Genomic DNA, 24,276 nt, shown 5'->3' on the forward strand with positions numbered 1-24,276 from the left:
CTGACTCAGAGCACTCGTGTGGAGAGCTGTTTGGACAGTGGAGACTTCTTTTAAATGGAGAACACAAACAAAACTATTTCAAATCAGAGTAACAAACATTGCCATCATAAACTGGACTTAAAAGCTTCAGTACAAAAAAAATCGTATGGAAATTAGAAAAAGGATAAATTACACAAGATGTTTAAAAAACCCAAAAGTTATTGAAAGATTAATAAGAGAATGATATCCCCACTATGGGACTTTATAGTGTGGTTCAAAAAACCCTATGTGGGATATCATAAAAACATAGAAATGTAGGGCTGGATGAGACCTTGGAGGTCATCTAGTCTGGGCCACTGTGACCATCCTAGACCATCTCTGGTAGGTGTTTGTCTAACATGTTCTTAAAACCTCCAACGATGGGGATTCCAAAATCTCCTTTGGAAGCCTATTCCAGAGCTTAGCTACCCTTATATGTAGAAAGCTTTTCCTAATATCTACCCTAAATCTCCCTTGCTGCCTATTAAGCCCATTACTTCTTGTCCTACCTTCAGTGGACATGGAGAACAACTGATCACTGTCCTCTTTATAATGCCCTTAGGTCCCCACTCAGTCTTCTTTTCTCTTCAAAACATGCTCAGTTTTTTAACCTGAGGCCTCACCAGTGCCAAGCAGAGTGAGCCAATTACCTCCCATATCTTTAGGGTTGCCAACCCTCCAGGATTGGCCTGGAGTCTCCCGGAAGTGGCATCAATCTCCCAGTGACTATTGAAAGCAATCGGTTAGATTTTAATAGGATATTTAAATAAAATGACATTACATTTAATCTCCCTGAATAGCTTCTGACAGAGTTGGCAACCCTACATGTCTTACATATGACTTTCTGTTAATACATCCCAGAATATTAGCCTTTCACAAGTGCATCATGTTTATTCATTTAATTTCTTATACCCCACTTTCCCCATCATCTTCAGCAGCACTACTGCCTCGTCAGGTATTCTCATTTTGTAGCTGTGCATATGATATTTCCTTCTTAAGTGTAGTACTTTGCATTGGTCTTTATTTCCTGTACTATTACATTCTGTGATTTATTTTAAAACTTTTTACAGAACCCTATGAAATTCCTGTAGAACCCTACTAGTTTTGTCTCTATTAAATGCTGTAGCACTATTTCATAAACGGTTTTCATAGACTATTAAAGCAAAAAGCTGGAGGCAAATTAATTTAATTTGGACATATTGATGAAAGTATTTAAGGGGGAAAAATGAGTAATCGTTAAATTTATAACTGATTGCTAATCTTAAAGTAAATATTGACAGTTATTCTCAAAGAGCCATACACAGTTTGTGCACAAAAGTGCCATCTGCTCACATCGTTGCTCCTATGTACATGCAATCACAGAAACTGTATGTACAGATGTAGGTAGCAAAGTGCATATATTTGTGCATGGGTCTCAGGCCTGTCTGAAAATCTGGCCCCAGAACAACAGCTTCTTTCCCTAATTGGACCAATCCATTCCTAAGTAAAAAGAACTCACTACTTTAGTCTGTAACTGAATAAACTGGGGTTCAGAGCTAATAACGTATGCCAGCGTTGCTCCACACATCAAGGATTTTTATATTTACGTGGATTTGGTCTTGGGAAAGCATTAAAAAAAAGTCTAATGTACCAGAAAGAAGGAGTCTGATCTTCTATTACTGTATCACTGTATCACCAACGCTTTGTATTTCAAGAGACTCTGCTAATGGTGAACACATTTTTGAGAGAGAGAAAGTGGATCAAAGTTTGCCTGCTGGTTTGAAATTACCTGGTCTGTTGCCCTGAAGAAGTCTGTATTGGACTGTGTGCCAAAAAGCCACCCACCAGGTGTAAATGACCTCCTAGATGCTCCCTATTGTGCAGAAAACCCTGTGTTTGGGTGGGACTATTCCTCTGCTCCTCCTCCCCATGCTCAGGTTCTTCATTTGCCTCCCAGCCAATTCCCACCCTGCACTTGCAGCATGCATAGGCTCCTCCTCCATGATACAAGAGCATAGCCAGGATGATGATCCAAAGAATCTCAGCAGAGACTATGTAGAAGTGCAGCCAGGCAGGGAGATGCTAGAAAAGCTCTGTGACAATCCTCCAGGCAGGAGGAGGCTATGAAAGGCCAAAGGAAAGGCACATTCAGGATCCCCATTTTGAACTAATTGACTATTTGATGAAGTGAGAACATTAATGGACATTCAGCATTATTGATCTGAAACCTGAAGTAGCTAGCTAGATAAAGCCAAAAAATGTACAGACACTGTTGGCAAACTGCTGGGAGGACACCACAGAATATCCACCCCTTTCACATACAGAGCGGCAAATACACAGATGAAAGCATCTGCTACAATATGAAAAATGGGTCCTAGCCACATATTTTGGTTGCTTCCACTAAACATTTGAATGAAGAATTTCCTAAAATGGTCACTGATTTTGGGCGCTCAACATGAGACACATGGAGCATGACTTTCCGAGGTGGTGACCATCCAAAAACAACAAGAAATAATCTAGAAATTAAACATTGTGCTGCTGTAGTCTAGCCTGTCTGAATTCTCTGTCTCAGCATCTGCAACTAGTGCCTCTCTCTGTGTAGGAGATAGTCAGGGGAAGTCAACAGGAAACATAGCACTGCATAGTGTCTTGTAGAACAGTGCTACTCAAAGTGGTGGTCCACGGACCGGCTGCCGGTCTGCACACACACTGGAAAAAAAAAAACTGCCGGTCTCCCATATCAGATAGCTTGAAAAGGTGTCACAACTTCTAACTTCCTGATGAAACTTGTCTACACCGCACTGAGCGCTGAAAGTTTCATCCCAGCTCTGGTAGCTACTCCCCTGGTGGGGGTGTTTGTTTTTTTTTGTTTGTTTTTTTACAATGCTGGGAGAGCTCTCTCCCAGCGCTGGTGCTGTGACTACACAGCCACGTTAAAGCACTGTGAAGACATACCTTTTATGGCTCAAGAACTAGCAGAGACATCAAGTAATTTACAGCCAGCTGAAGCCAACCAAAAGTAAACATCTTTACTGTAAAGCAGTGACCAACTTAACTGGAAGAAATTTGGTACGATCCTGAAAGGACTCCATGTGGAATCTGTTGTGGATGGGGATGAAAGATGTCAAACATCTGCTTTGTGTAAAGACAATGCTTTTTTCCCCCTTTTGTCTAGATGTCCCTTTGTGGGATTCCAGCATATATCATATTCTGTCTCTAGTGACACAGGGAGGATAGCAAATCTTATAATTTGGTACATTACACATTTTCTCCACACACTGTACATTTTGTGGACAAACCTCTGAGACAGCACATTAGAATTAAAATATCATAACATCAGTGCCACAGTGAAACAAATATAATTTTAAGAAACATCAGCATCATGTCACCAGCGTATCACCCCAGAAAAAAATACTATAAACATCGCTGCTAAAAGCATAAATTTTTATTCTTCTTTTTCACACACACAAAATGTCTCTACTCTCAAATGAATGTCAATAGACACAGGCCCTACCCAAGTACTGCTCTTATCCTCTCTGCAAGGAGATTGTTCCCATGATTTCCTCATGCACAAGTCAGCCAGGCTGTGACTTATCAATACACACACACACAAAAAGCATCATGTTTAATGTTACATGAAATACAATAAAGCCTGGTTCCCATGCACAAAAGCAAGAGAATTCACAGTGAAGAACGTACAGCTTCTTTTTCAAAGGGATCTTTGACTTGTGGTCAGTTTGCATCATTCTAATGTCAATCTAATGAAGAGAGCAGCCATATTCTGCTATGTGTTGTACTCACTGAATATTGGCAAAAAGAAAAGGAGTACTTGTGGCACCTTAGAGACTAACCAATTTAACAAGTACTCCTTTTCTTTTTGCGAATACAGACTAACACGGCTGTTACTCTGAAACTGAATATTGGCTTCACTAGTAGCCACAGTTACAGGAATACACAATTTGTGGAGTTCATCAGGGTCTCATTTCTGCTACGGATTGCATATACAAAGCTCCCATTGGTTTCAATGATATTTAAGTGCACATAAACACAATAGCATGTGACCTACTGTATGAATTTGTATGATTTCCCAGTGGTCTGAGACCTCTAGGAGCATTTAATTAACAGGGTGATAAAATCACTTTTCTGAAAACCTAAAATAGAGAATTTTAAAAGTTATAACACCAAAGGTTCCTGAAAGAAGACCAAACCTTCTTTAGATACAAGGATGCTAGAACAATTTGTATAGCGTGGGTGCTGAGAGCCATTGAACCAAACTGTAAACCCTGAATATAATGGAAACCACTTCAAGCCAGGAGGTGTGGCTTGAAGTGGTTTCCATTATATACCCTGTACCCCTTGTTCCAGCACCTATGTTTAGATATGTCCATAGACCAAGTACCTGGAAATCTGATACATTCCTATGCACCAGGCAATGATGGAGGGCTTCACCATGTGAAGTCCTCAGTCTCAGTTTATAGGGACTCTGTTACCTTCTGTAGTTTAAAATAGGAATCCCTATGCATAATTTCGAGATCGGTGTACCATTTGGAGAGCAAGTACAAGTGATAAAACCCACCCCTAAGCAAGTGCTTGCACTCCCTTCCCCCTCAATCCCCACACACTTTTGTCTGTAATACAGCACAGCTTCTAGCATATCCTTTTGGTCACATAGGAAATCCATGATGACAAAAATACATGTGTTGTGAAACAAAGTCCCAACCAAATCTACTACTGATAGTGACCTTCTTACAATTCACAGCACAACAGAAAATTAGTACTTGTCTTCATTTGTTACTTTTAAGTCTTTTTCTCCAGCCATTGGGTATGAACTGCAGACTAATATTACTAATCTGTGTTCTCCACCCCCCGCCACCCACTTGTTCTGACATTCCATGGATTATGTATCTCTCAAATTTGCCCTTTCTGTAATTTATCTGCATTTCTGTGCCAAACAGATTAATTTAAAATATGTATTCGTTCTTGTCAATCTATCAGAGTGTTTATTGGGAGGGAAGGAGTAAACATTGCAATTTAGTTGTTTACTCAAAACAGCGTGACCAAATATTAAGCTCCTGGTATGATAACTATGAATATTTAACAACCAAATGAAACCTCCAAGTGAGTGGGTCACTGTGGTTCAAAAGGCTTTGTGGCCTTGCACTACATGAAGTTGATGTGTTTTGAGGATTTCCTGCATAGATTCCTGTCAAGGTTCTAGAGGCTTGTTTGTTTCCTGCCCATAATCTTTGTTTTGATGCTTTTCACTTGGGCATACCATGTTGCTCTGTGTGTATGGGAAAGTTTGCTCCCCGAACACAGGAATGAAAGGGGGGGCGGGAGAAGCATGAAGTACTGTTACTTGAGTATATTGGGAACCAGCCATCCTATGTGAAGCAAAGCAGAGTTATTGTACCAATGCTGTTTCAAATGTCTTTCTATACTTCCTCATTGTTGGGCTCAAACATAAGACAGACATGCCAACGCTGGAACCAGGTGGAAAAGAATTTGAGGACCCTAAGTGTCTATGAGTCTGAAAAAGACCGAAATATCTAGATGCACAAGGAACAGTCAGATGTGAGCTGCTCTGGACTCTAAGCTCACCAATTTGACTCCATTCAGATAAAGTGAGAGGCAGGGGCAGAGACAACTAGATGAACAAGTGCTGAGATGCAGGGGAGGCTTAGAAGGAAAAAAAGAATAGCTTCTCTAAGTGAAACTGTATGCAAGACACCAAGAAGTCTGAAAACTGAAAGTAGCAAGTGAATCAAGCCTTTTCCCAGAGCGTGAATCACTTCCCGCTGCAAACCACATCATCACTGGAACAGGCAAACTGTGTAAAGCAGATTATAAGAGCCTCTGAATAAAACAAGTATAACAACTTTGGAGAATCTGCCTGATTGGCTAAGGACAATTCTCACTGTAGTCACTAGTTAACAGGGTCCTGAAAAAAACAAAAAGGTGCTGTCAAGAGATACATCTGAACCTAGGAATTACCATATGAGAACAGATCACTGGTCTATCTAACACAGTGTACTGCCTTTAACAGACCCAATACTTCAGAGGAAAATGATGCACTTAAAGAACCAATGCAGGACTGAGAAAAGCAGCCCAGCCAGGAGGCCAATTGAAAGACCTAGACCACAGGGACAAGTTCTTCCCAATGGGTGAAATGCACTCATGAAGCAAACACACACAAGGCCCAGGCACCACTTAAGTTCTACTTACACTGCATTGTCAACTCTCATGATTTCCTTGGTAGCAGTTTTGGCTAGGGCTGGAACCAATCTTGCAATGACAAAAAGCTGCTCCAGCCCTTTCATGAATTTAAGCCACCACCACAAGGCATCATGGCAGCATTTCCAAACAAAATTTTCTGTATTAAACGAAAAGTTTTTGGCAAAAAATTTTCATTTTGCCACTGAAAAGTGTTCTCTCTTTTTTTGGCCAATGCCCACACCCAAAAATATTTTGGGACAAGCTCTAAAAGGTAACTCTGAAACCTTTAGAACTGTCAGAATACGACACATCATGTCTTTAAAATAGCTCTAGGAAATATCTCCAGATTAAATAATTCAATTAAAGAGAAAGTATTTATCTAACTCAAATGTAAATTCAATTTACTGTGAGATTTCTTTAAGAAAAGTCAGGAGGGTCGGATTATATACTATTCTTTATTCCAAAGACTCCATATTGATTCAAAGATTGCCAGAAATTAAACCTGATGATCCTTCTCCACCTAATTTACAAAAGTGATAAGGCATGAAAACTATTTAAAAGAGCAAGTTCTGTGAGGGTAGATGTCAAGTCACTAGATGACTAAGCTAAGGAGACAATGACTGTGCCAATATCTGTATTCAGCCTGTAGGCATGCTCATAGTGAGCTAGTTGAAAAGACTGAGTAGTCTCAGTGTGATATGACTGTTCACATAGTTAATACAAATACTCTCTTCACTCCTGACAAAACCTGCCTCCTGAATGCTCATTAAATATTTCAGTTTCTGCCTTTAGTCACACCCATGCAGCTCCATTAAAGCCAGGTAGAATTTAGTACTAAGACATTAACATGATTAACTTTATTCTAGACTACTTTGCAAGGCCGACTCAGAATGCCAAAGGCACCTTCAATTTTATATTATATAAAGACGAAATTTCAACATGAAAAGTTGTTTCAAAACAAGAAATTGAAACATTTGTTCCAAAAATGTCATTGTGTTTTCAGAATTCCTCCCCCCCACCCAATTTTCTTTCAAAACAAATTTCCTAAATCTAACTAGGGAGATATAACAAACCTTTACAATGTCATGGAAGGGATTGTTTCTTTATTCGAGCTAAAGGCTCCTATGACTAGAAAGAGCAGCAAAACATTTGTCGATCGGCTCAGACAAGACAAGCCAATGCTCTGTATTTCATCCATTATAGAGTGAAGACAGGAACCAGTATCATCAAAGCTAAATAAGGCTTCTAAATATGGATTTGAAAATCTGGTGTCCTTTGTCCATCCTTCTCATCAGGTCAATGGACTCAGTGCTTCTAAGCTGCACTGGCTCAGGAATGAAGTTTGGAAACTCATCACCCCAACCTGTGTAAGTGTTCCAAGGAGAAGTTGGCAGACCCAGCTTCTTTAATTTGAGCTCAAATTTCATGAGTTAGGTGATGCCATTGACAATAGTTCAAACTATTCTATGCATAAAAGACTTCTAAGCTCTAAGATCTTTTCATCATAGAAATTGATAGTGAATAAAGCCCTGGGTGCTGGATTGTTTTCAGTGAATAGAGACTCCAGTGCATAACACAGTAAGTTATTAAAGAGTTTTATAGGTTAACTTTTTCTGCACCGAAAATTTCATGAGCTGAAAGGCCTGGTCCTCACCTCCATGCAACTGGCACAGACCTCCTCCGCCACAACTAAGTCTAAAGTCTTAAGTCCATTCTTCTTCTCAACTGCTGTAGCCCATATGAGCTATGTCCTGGAGGACTTGCAAAGCATCACGTGGGTTGGGTGGGGAATGTGGACTGAGGACAATAAAGTTGGTTTTGTCTGGGGAGAGAATCATGGATTGAACATTTCACAACAACTGACCAGTCAGTCATTTAAATATTAGTTCAAATGGAAAAGCATTTGCTCAATTTCCTCCAAGCATTCCAGAAATGTTCTCTTTCCCCCTCAGAATTAGCCTTCAAATTTTGATAATATAAGTACTGGGAGATTCTAGATTTGGATCCTGCTTTATTATGGAACACCCGCTACTACCTTAACTCTGGAGAGACTACCAGTCTTTACATTTAAAAATTAGGATTAAAATAATTATAATGGGAGACAGTCACTCTGGGCTCGATCCTGCTCTCATTAACATCAATGGTAAATATATCATTGGTCTCACTGGAGGCAATAATTTGTATGCTGATTATTGCCATACCATTGATCCTAAACCTTTTACAAAGACGACTATCAACAAAAGTGCAACATCTGAATCTTTAATTTTTGTGATTACTGATTATATGACTCACCTTGTTAAGCCGTGAACTTCCACAGGCTTTAAAACAGCTTACTTCTGTATGCCATCATCTCTGGCAACAGCCAATCAAACCTCTTACCTTCCATTTTCATGGACTGAAAGCTGACTGAACAGGTAGTTGCATATTAATTACACACACACACACTCCAATCCATGCCTACTGTGCACTGTATCAGTCAAGGATTTACACAGTACTGACCTATGTCTTCTGAGATTCCCTCTACCCCCAGTCATGGAATATGAGTTTATTGGGGTCAGATTGGAAGGGACCTCAGGAGGTCATCTCGTCCGACCCCCTGCTCAAAGCAGGACCAATCCCCAATTTTTGCCCCAGATCACTAAATGGCCCCCTCAAGAATTGAACTTACAACCCTAGGTTTAGCAGACCAATGCTCAAACCACTGAGCTATTCCTCCCCCCACCTGCTTTTGCTTCTGTATCTTTTCTACTGATTTGATTCTATTACCCAAAATATATCGTTCAGAGCATTTTGTTTGGGGGCTGCCTTTGGACACTTGAACTGATTTAATAGAATATTTAAAGGATTTACGTGTACTTTTCTGATCAAACATTAATCTGAAGAGGACTGTACACATTGTCAAAGTACAAATTTCCAAGGAGCTCCCTAAACTCCTTAGGGAGGTCCTATTCTTTTCTCTATATACTTTTCTTGTCACTCTTGATAAGCATTGCATAGGGCTAAGGGTCTCATCCAAATCAGAGTGAAATCAGTGGAAGACTTTCCACTGATTTCAGTGAACCTGGATCAGTCATAAGCGGTTTTTCTGCAGTAACACAAGGATGAAGTGGCAGTTATGTCAGTGCTGATCAGGTACCAATGCTTTTGTCTTTACCCACATTTCTCCAAATGCCATTACTTGTTTCATGTCCCCTAGTCTTGACTGTCAAATAACTTTGTATTAAATAAGAGCAAGAAACACATTGGTGCTTATTGGCCTTCACGCTAAAGTGCGGTTAACACATGGTATAATTTTGCCATGCAACATTCTGTTCACATTAGTTTCTTCTGTCAAAATCTGCATGCTATGTTAGTTTTCCTTACAGAGTCCATAAAAAAAAAGCATTGCTAGACCCCACAGGTGGATCCTTTAAATCCGATGAGCTCTCAAAAAGATGAATTCTTCATTAATACTAAACCATATTATTTTAACATTTTATTGCCATGGTTTTACCAACATCCTGGCTGCATATAATAGTATTTATTCCAGTACTTGTCTGTTTAGTAGAACTAAGATGTAAGATATTACCCTTGTCTCAGTGACCTACAACCTTCTGTCACACACAAAGTAGATTGTCTCAGGGAATTCTCTGGGACTAAGTCATTCTAAATACTGAAGCAAATGCTGAACTAACACTGTCATTTGGATCTAGCTGTATATTTGGCCATTCAAAATGTACCATCTTCTACTTAGAATTTATTGTCCTTTTCTTTTTATGCTCCACATTTAGGAAAATCTATTCCACCCAAGATGAAACAGGTTTGTCTGAATCTTAATCGCATACTGAATCTTACCTAAAGCAAGTTAGATTTTCAGCTTTTCTACAATCCTCTGAATTGCTGTAAGTCAGTTTTGACTATATATTTGAGAATATCATTGTAATGTAATTCAATATTACTGAATATGACCCACATAATCACAATTTAAGGCAGTATAATTTATGGTCAGAGAATTGACATTAGCCTGCTTTGGTGATAAAAATATGGTTTTACTATTCTTTAGTCTGAAAAGCCATTAGAGCTAAGGAAGAGTGAGCTAAGGTCTGTTCTCACTCCTGCATCATCCACAAACTTTATTAACTAAGTTCTGAATGCTGGATCATTATAACTGGCAATGTTGCCCAAGCCAGAAGAGAGACAGCTGGTTTTCAGATCATAAAACAGACTTTGCAACGTCAGGTAGAACAAACTCCTATCTTTTTTCCAGTGAAATAATTAATATGTATATACTTACTGAGAACAAACAACTCCACAATGTTATCATTACAGTCACTTTTCAGAGTATAACTGCACTTTAAAAACAAAGGGGGAAGTGCAAAACACTATGTTAAAACAGTCTTCGAAAGGGTGGTCAGGTTCTCACTTAAATGAACAAAGGCCAAAAGAAGTTGAAGTTGGGTTAGTCCTCTGCTACAGCAGCCTCATTCAACTTTTTCCACCCAAGTCAGAAATAGTAAGTCATGTTGTATCAGGAACTATGGGTGATCCATTCTACAAGCTGTAGGTACAACTGGTTGATTTAATAGCATATTAACTTCCTGGCCTGAGACCTCTGATAGATTTCAAACCTACACTGACTCAATTTTCTAAACTGTCTTCATTTTGTATGTTTAAAAAAAAAATCAAGACTTGTATAATTTTAACAGGGATTGGTATTTATTCTTATGTTAATAAAAGATTGCATAGGTTAGAATGCAGCAGCATACACAGAACCTAGTTCACACCCATTTTGTGTCAGTGTAAACCTGCTGGCTTCTGTGGAGTGACTCCTACAAACAAGAGGCAGATCAGGTCCAAAATATAAAATTTTGCAATCTATACAGTTTAGAGAAGTAAGAACAGGATAAACATGATACAGTAAAACTGTGAAAAATGAATTTAGTAGGAAATATATTTTCCATGGTTCAGTCTGACAGCCCCTCAAAGGTTTGCAGAAGACATTTCATGAACCATTAGGAATCAAATGGAAAATTTGTGGCACAAATGCATAAAACATAACATTTATTGAGCTTATCTACCAGACATAAAACACACTGGATACGAAATGTGAACGGCAAGATCACGTAGAGTATTTTGTCTTCATTTATTTACCTGACCAGGACACACCACTGGGTTTTGCAGCTCATTTATGATGGAGTCTTGGGAATATGGCAACCGTGTAAATAATAACCTGAGTCAAAAAGCAAGGCAATAACCATGGGAAAAGTAAAATTGCTTTTCACAGCAGTTCTTAATCAGCATTTTCCTTACCAAGGAAATATAAACAAGTTAAATATGTATCAATCTTTAACAGTCATGAATAGAAGATGTATAAGCTTTATAATGAAAAAGAATGGACATAACAAAAGCTTTGTTCCATAGCAATTTGATATCAGACTTTATTTGTGATAATATTATAGCTTCCAATATAAGTGATTTTGACGTGTGAATTAAAGAACTAGGATTTCACTAAACACAAAAAGAGGGTTAGAGCTAATGTCTTACCTGGTATAATTAGTAGGGCTGTCAGTTAATCACAGTTAACTCACGCGATTAACTCAAAAAAAAATGAATCGTGATTAATCGCAGTTTTAATTGCACTGTTAAACAATAGAATACCAATTGAAATTTATTAACTATTTATATTTAACTATTTTTAAATATATTAACTATTTATTAACTAGTTTTTCTACACTTTCAAATATATTAATTTAAATTACAACACAATATAAAGTGTACAGTGTTCACTTTATATTATTTTTATTGCAAATATTTACGCTGTAAAAATGATAAACAAAAGAAATAGTATTTTTCAATTCACCTCATAAAATTACTATAACGCAAGCCCTTTATTGTGAAAGTGCAGCTTAGAAAATGTAAATTTTTTTTGGTAACATAACTGCACTCAAAAACAATGTAAAACTTTAGAGCCTACAAGTCCACTCAGTCCTACTTCTTATTCAGCCAATAGCTAAGACAAACACATTTGTTTACATTTACGGGCAATAATGCTTCCGGCTTCCTATTTACAAGGTCACCAGAAAGTGAAAACAGGTGTTCGCATGGCACTTTTGTAGCCATCATTGCAAGGTGTTTACATGCCAGATATGCTAAACGTTTATATGCCCCTTCATGCTTCAGCTACCATTCCAGAGGACATGCTCCATGCTGATGATGCTCATTACAAAGATAATGCATTAATTCAATTTTGACTGAGCTCCTTGGGGGAGAATTGCATGTCTCCTGTCCTGTTTTACCCACACTGTACTATGTATTTCATATTATAGCAGTCTCAGATGATGACCCAGCACATGTTGTTTGTTTTAAGAACACTTTCACAGCAGATTTGACAAAATTCAAAGAAGGTACCAATATGAGATTTCTAAAGATAGCTAGCTACATCACTCAACACAAGGTTTAAGAATCTGAAGTGCCTTCCAAAATCTGAGAGGGACGAGGTGTGGAGCATGCTTTCAGAAGTCTTAAAAGAACAACACTTTGATGCGGAAACTACAGAACCCGAACCATAAAAAAGGAAAATCAATCTTCTGCTGTTGGCATCTTACGCAGATGATGAAAGCGAACATGCATTGGTCTACACTGCTTTGGATCATTATCGAGCCAAACCTGCCATCAGCATGGACACGTCCTCTGGAATGGTGGTTGAAGATGAAGGGATATATGAATCTTTAGCACACCTGGCCTGTAAATATCTTGCAACACTGGCTACAACAGTGCCATGCGAACGTCTGTTCTCACTTTCAGGTGACAAGAAGCGGGCAGCATTATCTCCTGCAAATGTAAGCAAACTTGTTTGTCTGAGTGACTGGCTCAGGACTGAGTGGACTTGTAGACGCTAAAGATTTTTCATTGTTTTTCTTAATGCAGTTTTTTTGTACTTAATTCTACATTTGTAAGTTCAACTTTCATGTAAGGAGATTGCATTACAGTACTTGTATGCGGTGAATTGAAAAATACTATTTCTTGTGTTTTTTACAGCACAAATATTTGTAATAAAAAATATAAAGTGAGCACTGTACACTTTGTATTCTGTGTGTAACTGAAATCAATATATTTGAAAATGTAGAAAACATCCAAAGATATTTAAATAAAAATGGTATTCTTATTGTTTAACAGCGCAATTAATTGCACGATTATTATTATTTTTTTAATCGCTAGACAACCCTAATAATTAGCAGTAATTCTAACTGAAAATAATAAATGTAGATCTGCCTTTGTCTGAACGGATAGTTAAAACATGTTCATCAGTGGCTGAAGTTAGTTTTTAATTTGCAGATGGACTTTAGCCATAGCTCATTTGTGTGCACACAACATTTTACACATGCATCTGCACGTGCACATTTCATGGACTAACCACTTGACTCTGAGAGCTGCTATAACTTGCACAACACAAGTGATTACACTGACATGTGCAAAACCCATTTGTGTGCACACAAGTTAGTGTCTGTCACACACACACACGTGCTGGCAATTGCAAAGGCATGCCCAGGTGTTTGTAAGTAAAGAGTTACAGGTGCAAAATGGGTTGTGCTATTTTTGGAAAGTCAACCCTTTAAGAATCATTGCTAAGGGCACAACAGGCCAGGCTCCATTCAAAGATGCAGACTGGGGCGAGAAGGACAGCCAGAAGCACCCAAAAGCAGTGATTTCTCCCTTCACTTTTGAAGATTCCGTAGGAATCTGCACAGTCTGCTCTAAGTATTGCTGATGAAGTCAAACTTGGCTTCTGTGGCTTTTCCCCCCCCCCCCCCCCCTTAACTGCACTGGCTATCTCAGAACAAAGTGGTAGGACAACCTGCTGACTCATCCTTCCCCAGCAGAAAAACTGCTGACTCATTCATCACACACTGCTGACTGACACCCAATTCAGCAGTACCAAACGGAGGTCTCCACAGAACCCATGTCTATTTTTTTTATAAGTCGCTGCAGTGCAAATAGAATATTCTACCCCTGCCAGTTCAATATGCCATACATAAAATAATGGTAAAACCTGAGGGCATAAGTACCTCCTCATACCAGAATATTCATTTTCTCTGAAATCTCAATGAGAAGACTTACTTCTTAATGGAGAAAAAGAAGAGGGAACATATCCCCAACACATTTTTCAAGCTCAACTCATTCCGAAAAAAAATAAAGTCTTTTAAAAAAAAAAAAAAAACCCATGGTTTCCTGCCAAGAAACTCCTATTTTCCAGCTAAAATTGGTATTCAGTCATGACAATTTTATCCTAGTCCTCAAGGATGGAGTAAGCCCATATAACAACTAATCATGGACTATCCTTTATTCATGAAGTCTGATTTCCCATTACTGCTATTTTCCAACAATGGTGGTTTAAAAAACACAATATTGAACATTTTACTTAACTTTTCTGCTATAGAAATAATGAAAAATAGGTTTGTCAGTTACAATAAGAACAATCTATGGAAAGCTGAGTTTCTGTCAGATGCTGCCACACTCCACTCTGTTACACTGGTGTAAACCCAGTGACTTCAAGAGGTGGCTTTATGGGCAACAAAGAATGGAACTGCAGCTACAGTTTCACCATAGACAATTTTTGAATGAAAAGGCAGAATTTATTTGACTATAAGCAACAGTATGAGGAACATGTAATTACATTTTAAAGCTGAGCTATAACTCAAAATACTTATTAATATAACTCTTGAATATATTAACGTCACTAAAGAGGCATTAAACCATCTTGCAAGTTCTGTTAACATAAAGATCACTCAATTATTAGCAGCATAAAGTACCCTACTGCACTTTGGAGTACTTCAGTGTTTGTAATGGATGCTAGAAGACAGGCCAGCTTTCTTTTAACACTTTTTACCAAAAATTAAATTAGAATATCATTCAAGTAAAAACATTCCAAGCACATTTAGCTTTCTCCATATAAGAAATGCTGGTAAGCGTGTGTAATGACGGTCTCATTGCTATTCTCTTTAAAAAAATGGTTTCTAACTGACTGCTGACACTGAAACATTGCACTGAGCAATTATGAAAGCCTAGAGAGTAAAAAAGGAGTTTTTACCATGTTCATTGCAGCTGTGTGGACTCAACCTCTAACAGGTGAGCTCTACCTATCTGAAAAGACCAACTTTAGTGAGCAGTGCTGGTTGCAAAGTAATATTTTTCTCCTGTGAAAAATGTTAGTGAAAATGTTTCTGTCAAAAACCAAAAAGAGTTGGTTGCTAAAAATTGTTTCATCCAAAAAATGAAAATGTAAACCTTGATATTGTTGACAAAACAGATTTTTTGGCCACGAAAATTTCTCTTTATTCAAAAAGCCATTTTCTGTCAAACTAAAGTTTTGGCAGAAAATTTCTGAGCAACTGTATGAGGGAGTTTTACTTTTCTAATTAAGGACCTAGGAGCTACTGACCTTGGTAAGTTCACCAGAAGTAATGGTGTAGTGCTGTCAGCTTCCTGCTAATTCCACTCCATTGAGAGGGCCCAGAAGCAGCCTAGTCAGCCCCAAAGTGGATGGGATTGGCTCAGGAGGAACACGACCTACCCAGGTGGAAGAGGCACTGATTAAGCATCTGTCATTAAAATCACCACTGAAACACCCCACCCCCCAAACCACGATAAGGGGTTCTTTCACTCTAGTCCCTATGGTCCTGGCTCTGCAGCTTCTGTGTCCCAACCCTCCGGCCAGCTCACCTTTCACATTCAGTCCCCTTCCAGGGCAGGGGAAAAAGCCAGACAGAAAAACTCTAAAGTCTAATAACCTTTATGACAGGTCTTCAGCTCCCATACAGTACTCATCAATCTTGGCCTCTTAATCCTGAGACTTGCACTTCCTCTCTGGCTGGGGGAAAGGGATGAGAACCCAGATCTGCCCTCTCCTTTCCTCTGGGTTCCAGCCCAGGGTCCCTGTGTGTTAGGCAGCTAAGGGATGTTCCTTACAATCCTTTACCACTTCTCTGGGCTGCTCCTACCTTTTCCCATTTACTGGCATCTCTCAAAGGGACTGCAACCACCACTACGCCTACTGTTCTTGTGCAGCTTCTTCCCAACTCTCTATTGAAGAGAGTTCTCAAGGCTACTCCCAGCCTCTCTAGCAGTCCCCACCTCCAGAGTCTCTTCTGCTAGTTCACTTCAGATCTGCCTGTATGGTGCCCCATCCTCCTTCTCAGCTGGCCCTAATACTAAATTGGGCCTGCCCTTCTTCCCTCCCTCAGGTGTAGCCTGATGGGCTACATAGGTACTAATTCTCCTATTAACCCTTTATTTGCCAGTATGGGACACACAACCGGTCACAGCATCTCTCAGGCAACCTTCACTGAAGGGCTCCTAAGGAACCTCTGCTGGACTTCAGTACTGCCCATTCCTGTAGTACTACCACCTGCACTAGGGGAATCCCCCATTCAGCACACTTGCCACCACAGGAACAAGGAGATGCAATTTGCATTCTTCTGTGTCTGCAGGGAAAAATACAACCCAAAGCAATAATAGGATAGTTCCTAGAGAGAGCTGGGGGGGAAGGGGGAACTAAACGGTTTTGCATTCAAATGTGACTAATTCAATGTATACTGTACCTTTCCCCAGTTTTGGTATCCTTTTTCCCGGGGGAATTCTGCAAGTTTTTGCATCAATAAAAGGTTTATGTGTCAGCAGAGAACCTCTCTCCGTGCAGTAGAGCAGGAAAATTCAGTTCAGTGCATCACCACTCTGGATCTGAAAAATCATAAAATGTACCTTTTTATATATTGCACCCTTTATCTTAAAGGCTCACAAAGCACTCCTCAAATAAATTGATGAACAAACATCTACTATTTCTTAGGAGTTAAACAACTGCACTGTGCTTGTGAACTGTGAATTTAATTGCTACAGAACAGACTTGTATCAACAGTCATTCACATTAGCCAGCTCATGATTCATTTTCATGTATGTGGCTTACCCAAATCTTTGCTCAACAGAGCCCCCTGAAAGTCAGAACATAAATATTTTTCTCCCTGGTTTATCCTTTCGAAGTCTGGAATTATTTTTAAAACTTTAACATTATTGCCTTTAGTGACCTCTATATTTACATTGCCTACCGTTTTCCATTATAGAAGATTCTGCAAATAGTTTTGTTTGTTATAAACCTCACAAATCTCCATAGTTTGCAGCAGGCCCTTGAAATTCAGTAGGGAGAAAGCACTCTGGCTAGAGAAGTGCCTTTTCTTTTGCATTCAGGTTTCTCTGATTTATAGACTGTTAAAAATGACTGTTTCCCCTGTCTTGCTTGCATTGCTCAGGAAAAATTTAGGATCATGCCAAAATAAGAGTTGAACATGAACTCTCGAAAGAGCCAGCTGCATACTGCTACCCAAGCAGCAGCAGTAGCGCAAGCTATACTGGGAAGGCCTATGAGCTGTTAGAGCTGTGGTGGGTACAGAGCTTAGCTGAGCCAAGCCCAGGCTCTTCCATTCCAAATGATATCCCCCAGACATGGCACATAGCTTCAGCATCCCTTCCCCTACCACATGGATCAAGAGTTCCTTCTACTGCTGGAAGTGTGGGGGAGAGAGAGATTAGGAAGAATAGTGAGAGACATTGTGGGAGGGAAAGTGGTAATAAAGGGGATGGAGAGAGGGGAGGATTTCCACACAATCTAAGAAAGAGAAAGAAGAAATGTTGCAGATACACTCATCTATGGAATGATGAGCTGCATGAAACCAGCACTGTTAGGGACAGTGCAAGACCCAAATCTTTTCATAGGCATTCAAAGCAGACAGGCCCGGAGGTATTTGGTGTAGGAGTAGAACCAGCAATCTGATCTCACAAAGATGGTTTCTTAAAGGCCTGATCCTAATCCCACTGAAATTAATGGGAGCTTTCCTATTGATCTCAAAGGTCTTTAGATCCTAAAGGGGAGGGGAGTGGAGAGTTTAGTTCCAAATCCTAGCAAAATATTACATATCTCTTATGTTTGGCACTGGAACACAGTCCCTGGATAACACAGCAATGAACACAATAGAAATATGTACAGGGAGAGAAATGGGCAAAAATGAAGAACCAGTCAAAAAAGAGAAAATGCCTAGGAGGGGATGTCATCATTTTGAGTGGGCAAATAACATGTAAATAAGGATAATGGCATGAAATGGGACCATTGTCTGAGCATCAGGAAAGGCTTCTTAATGGTGAGATCTAGTAGAGTGTGGAACTGATGAAGACCTCCTTCCTTGGAACAACTGAAAGTAGATGGACCAAGCATTGGAAGAACAATCGCATACTGGCCAGGGAGAGATATCTACAGTAATAAATCTTTTCCATCTCTTATTTCCTGGAATATTTTTATATATTCACCCCAATATGGTCCTTGAACTTTCCTGAGAGAGATTCGGAGCAAGACGTCTGACAGCAGTAACATCTCCTCCTGCTCATTTCATTCCTTGGGGGCAGGGAGGAGAGGCTCAGCTCTGTCCCACCTCTTCTCTTCTAGTTCCTCTGCTGAGAAGTGTGTGAAAGAAAAAGCAAAGGTGTGAAAAGGGGCAGCAGTGTTTCCTTCCTGGAAGGTGAACACTGAACAGTGGCATTTATAAATGATTTAGTATTCAGGGTGTACTTGACACTGTTCTTCAATCATCTATCACAGACACACAAAGACACGGAAGTTCGAAAATTAGCACTTTAAAAATAAATTTACCAGTTGTAATGTGGTATTCTTGTTCAGTCTGGATTCATGAACTACATCACTCAGATACCACTACACAATACCAGAGCAGAAGCTTATTATTATAAAGGTTGTTGAGCCCTCAGGCTAGAGAAGTACCTTTTTCTTTATCCTGTGAAATCACACATTCAGGCATATCTGAGTGATGAACTGTTAAAAATTACCATTTCCCCTGTAAGCTGGCATTTTACAACCCCTTGGAACAGACCCAGACATCAGAGTGATACTGCCTCTCCAGAGATGACACTGCCCCCTTCACATGCATATTCTGTCCCTCATGTCCTAACACAGGATCAGGCTCTTCCCTGGATGGCTGAATAAGCGTCAGCTAAGGAAAGATTTGAACATGGCCATAGCCAGACATATGGAGCTCTCCCATTCTGATAGCTCCCTGCCTGTAGTCAGTAATAAAAAAGAAGGACAGAAGTAGCTGTGTGGCCCATACAGGCCTGGAGGTAGGAAGACCCTCAGAATTCTCCTATATTAGCAAAGACCCCCAAACACAACAATTAGAGTAGTGAGGCTGGACTTGTTCATCACTGAAGGAACAGAATCCCCATTAGAAAGAGGGGGCCCTCAGGAGCCTAATCTCACTCGCATTGATTTTGTTGTTGTTATTGTTTACATTCAGCATATAAACTGGACCCAATCATCCGCTGTCCCTAAAATGGAGCTACGCAGAGAAGTTAATCCCAAAGGTTGCTAAGCAGCAAGTGGGCATATAGACTGTGCTGAGGGGGTGATGTTATCTTACCACTCATTTGTACAATCTCTCTTTCTCTTGGGCAGCTCTGTATTTCTCAGATTCATAGATATTAAGGTCAGAAGGGACCATTATGATCATCTAGTCTGACCTTCTGCACAAGGCAGGCCACAGAGTCTCACCCACCCACTCCTGCCACCAAGAAACTGGCTTATTATGTGGGGGAAAAGTAAGACTTCTACTGCATTATAAACTGTGCCCCGATAGAGTGACCCATGAAGCTTTTGGAGCTTACACAGACCTGGGGTGATAAAGTTCTGTTTCTATGTCCATTCAATTCCTGGCCTGTCTTCTAACACTGCCTCCAAAAGATTTACTCGTTTTTGTGAACTGGAAAACATCCAGTACAAATGGAACTGAGGCCCCCAAACTCACTTCACGTAGGTCACCAAACAGCTATCTTTGGGTCACTATTGATCTGAAATGGATTTGAACTGCTGATCTTTCAGAAAATTTCAAGAAGTGGATTTAGGACTAGCTTTACACCTAAAAAGTAAGTTATAGATGTGAACATCACCTTGATTGATCAGCCTTCACAGAGTGCTGATCACAACACATCGTTCATGATGTTCTAGACAGTCCTTCAACCACTCACTGGCTAGGCTGTCAGTGGCACCAGACACCCAATCAGCATAGCACACCACAACCCAGAACCCTTGAACTCAAACAATCCGCTAGCCGCAGTCTCCCAAGTAGCTGGGATTACAGACGCGCGCCACCGCAGATGTGAACATACAGCTGCACAATTCAGAGACTGGCCACTTACAAATTCTGAATGCCCAATTACAGGTTTGCTTTATTAGCAGAGGATCTGCAATCACACATTTTATTAGTCTGTGAGCAACACAGTCGTATCATAATAAACACAGGCAACTCACGCAGAGCACTCTCATGATTATCTGGCAGCTTTACCTACTCCCTTCCTCTTTTCTTTAAAGTTGCACTAGTACGTTGTACAAAATGCAGTGAAGGAAGACAGTAGAACAATGTGGATAGCAGCTGCTCTAGTAAAGGGTACATTCTGCCACCACCCCATTTAATTACTATTTGCTGTTCAAAGCTGTGTAGATTATCTCCACCCACACAAGATAATTTGATCGCTGTATTTCGTATACCCGTGTACTAACATTACATTAAAAATTTCAAAAAGTAAAAACCTTATGACTGCAGTTAAGGATCCTGCAAAAAATCTCAGAGCCTTTCCTAATTATTTTATCTCCTGTAACACAACATGCAGACCTAACGCAGTGTTTTGCAGACAGAAGGATTAAACCTTGTCTCTAAGAAGCATATTGACAACTGGGGTGAAATCCTGGCCCCACGCAAGTCAATTGGAAAACTCCCATTGACTTCAATGGTGGAGAGCAGAAGGGCAGGATTTCACCTCAGGTGTTCGCCTTCATGACAGACGTTAAAGGTGAAATCCAGACAAAGGAAAAGAGGAGGTAGGGAGTCGGTGTCAAAGATTGTTCTATCATGGAGGAAGAGATAGTATAAAAAGCAAAAGCGGGATTGGAAGCCATTTACATTGCGACTTTGAGTTGGTACATAGATGCTCTTTAAGTCAATGTGCTCACAGTGTGGAGTAAGACTTGGTGATGGAAACTCAGCTGGTAAAAGCTCTCTCCCTGATGCCTGCCAGCACACATGATTTATCTCCAGATGAAGACTCTGAGCCAGATTCTCAGATGATGTAAATAGGTGTAGCTTGACTGAAGTCACCAATTTACACCTTCTGAGAATCATAGAATATCAGGGTTGGAAGGGACCTCAGGAGGTCATATAGTCCAACCCACTGCTCAAAGCAGGACCAATCCCCAACTAAATCAAGCTGTTTCAAGCTGTTAAGATGTCCCAATTTGTATTTAAAGACCTTAGTTGTGTTGGAAGCCTGCTTTTGTGCTTAAAGATTTGGGCCTGATTTTCTTCTTACTCTGGTTTTACACCAATGTAACTTTATTGACTTCTACAGAGTTACTCCTGATTTACATTAGTGGAAATGGGAGGAGAATCAGGATCTCAATTTTAATTAGGCTTATTAGTAAGCTTATTCCTTTTAACTCAGGCTCCAAGAAGTCATTTCATCGTTACCCCAGAAAGCCACCTTATTAAGTGTGTGGGCTAGCCAATATCCATCACAGACAGACATAGTTGGCCACACTCTCATATAACCTCCATTAAAAACAAGGTAAATTAGATTGGTTTCTATTTGTAAATCACTTTTAACATGGAAAGGGTCAAGTTCTATGGAAGAATTTCAAATTTATTGAATTTAAGTCATTCTGGGTGGAAAAATTATAAAAATAAAGGGTGGGATCCACAAGGGAGTCGGCAATGCTGTGTCAGGGCACCTAGCTTTTAAGCACTTAAAACAACCTGCGGCCTGTCAGAGTAATCCGCTGGCGGGCTGTGAGACAGTTTGTTTACATTGACCGTCCGCAGGCCCGGCTGCCCGCAGCTCCCAGTGGCCGCAGGGACATGGTTGCCGCCGCTTCCCGCAGCTCCCGTTGGCCGGGAACGGCGAACCGCAGCCCTGGGAGCTGCGGGTGGCTGTGCCTGCGGATGGTCAATGTAAACCAACTGTCTCGTGGCCCGCCAGCGGATTACTCTGACAGGCCGCAGGTTGCCCACCACTGACTTAGAAAAATCACAGGAACAACTCCGCCATCCATAAAGCCTGAGTTAGGTGCCTAGGTTTCTATTCAATTAATAGGGAGTAATCAGCACCTCAGAATGTGTTCCACAAGGCTAGCACAATATGTGAAGAGAGGCCTAAACTAGGCAATGGGAGATAGAGAGGAGAGGGGTGTGGCCTAAGCCCCGCCCATCTCACAAAGATAGGCACCTAAATCTGGGCTCCAGGGAGGCACCTATCTCTGCTTGCAATCCATGAGCCAGGGAAGACAGGTGACCGAAGACCTAAGACACATGCAGGCCCTGAAACAAAGCAGTCAGGGGGAAGAGGAGGACACTCTCCCTTATAACCTTTAGTCGAGTGGATAGGCTGCTGTGACAGGGTGGCACTCTGCCCCTGCTCTGTTGTATCACAGAATCCTGCTCAGACCCAAGTGGTTAGATATCCATACCGTACTGTTTATTTCAGATTCCTCTGCCAACATCTTTACAGCTTCATGCAGCAACACTATGTACAATGTCCCTTGTATCCTCAGACCTTTTCTCAGGGCCAAAGAGGAGAAGACGCCTCCCTTCCTTCAGAGCTCTCTGACTCCATGCTCAGCTTGCCATGCTCCTCCCTCTTTCACATTGTTCCTGTGCCTTTTTATCAGTCGTTCGCTGATAGGCTAATTAATCCTTTAGTTCACCTAGCCTACTATCATTACTTTTCATCCCCCCAATCAGCCCTCTCTGGGACAGCCAATTAATGCCAGAGTGATCAGCGTGCACGCTCACCTGTTAATTCTCAGCACTGTCACAGATGCTCAACCAGGATGTGGGAGACCCCAATTCAAGTCCCTGCTCCTCCTGAACGGGAGAAGGGCCTGGACAGGGATCAGCCATCTCAGGTGAATGCCCTAATCACTAGACTATGAAATATTGCAATGTGGCTCTCCCTCAATCTCTGCCATTGTTGTTGTTCCACTTTAAATATTAACAGGGCCATAGAAAGCATTGAATAACTCTACAGCCTAGCGGTTAGACCACTCACCTGATCTCTATTCAAATCCTGTCTCCCACTCAGGAGTGGGGGATGGGACTTGAACCAGGGGTTTCCCACATCCTGGAAGAGTACCCTATACACCAGGCTAAAGGCAATAAGGGAGCTCCGCCTCTTCCTCCCTACATTTTGTGAGGTGTTACACAGTCTTTAAGCACAGCTACTGGATTGGCCCTGCACAAGCAACTTAGGGCACTGAATGCCTATCTTCCCCAGTTTGTGACTTGCTCTGGGGCTTAAATGGGAGATAGGTGCCCGGGCACCTAGAGGGAGGCAGCAGTGCACGTGCTCAGAGTCAGAAACATAGGTTCTTAGGGAGCTTTTATTACAAAAGCTTTGGCACTGGGTGAATTTAGGCACCTGCAGGGTTAGATGGCAGCCAAGCAAGCGTTTTTTGCTTTGCAGTGGTGTATAACAATGGGACTTACACATCTAGGTACCTTTGTGGAGCCCACCTGAAATTCCCAACATTTTGAAGTTTACAGCTGAATTTAATTTCACAGACTACGCATCCCAGTATATAAATAAAGCAGTATCTACCTAATATCTGAGAACAGGACCAACAGGATATCTGCTTTTTTGAAGATTCTCTTTCATAAAAACCACATGAAAATGTTTTTTAGGCTATTTTACTCCATTTTCAAGGCCCAGTCTTCTAATCCTTACTCTCAATAGTAGACCTGAGGATTGGTCCCATGAACAAGCATACTTAAGTATGCACCGTAACAGTGAATAGTCACTTACAGTGGTCACACTTAAATATATAATTCCTGTTGTATGGCTACTATCAATTCCAGCAATACTCCCTATATATAAATGGAGAGTTCCACTAGCTGGTAATATTTTAGTGCACCCACTCTAACAATAAGTAATGAACATATATAATAAATTACTATTTTTAAAGAACAATATGGGTCTGACTAAAAT

At 40.5% G+C, this 24,276-nt stretch overlaps 1 long non-coding RNA gene across 3 annotated transcripts in view; it reads right to left on the reverse strand.

Annotated features, from left to right (window-relative positions):
• The window catches only part of LOC125645277 (uncharacterized), a 344,743-nt gene that overhangs the window by 160,146 nt on the left and 160,321 nt on the right, over nt 1-24,276 (reverse strand). Inside the window, exons 2-5 of one of the 3 annotated variants that reach the window (XR_007359271.2) lie at nt 18,544-18,687; nt 16,791-16,929; nt 15,632-15,759; nt 10,945-11,422 (exon numbers count right to left, since the gene is read on the reverse strand). This is a non-coding gene — a long non-coding RNA (uncharacterized LOC125645277). Of the gene's footprint in view, nt 1-10,944; nt 11,423-15,631; nt 15,760-16,790; nt 16,930-18,543; nt 18,688-24,276 lie in introns of those variants that run through there. The other 2 variants (XR_012664599.1, XR_012664600.1) reach the window with 2 other exon arrangements.

Source organism: Caretta caretta, chromosome 12, assembly GCF_965140235.1.
Source record: "Caretta caretta isolate rCarCar2 chromosome 12, rCarCar1.hap1, whole genome shotgun sequence".
NCBI lineage: Eukaryota > Metazoa > Chordata > Testudines > Cheloniidae > Caretta > Caretta caretta.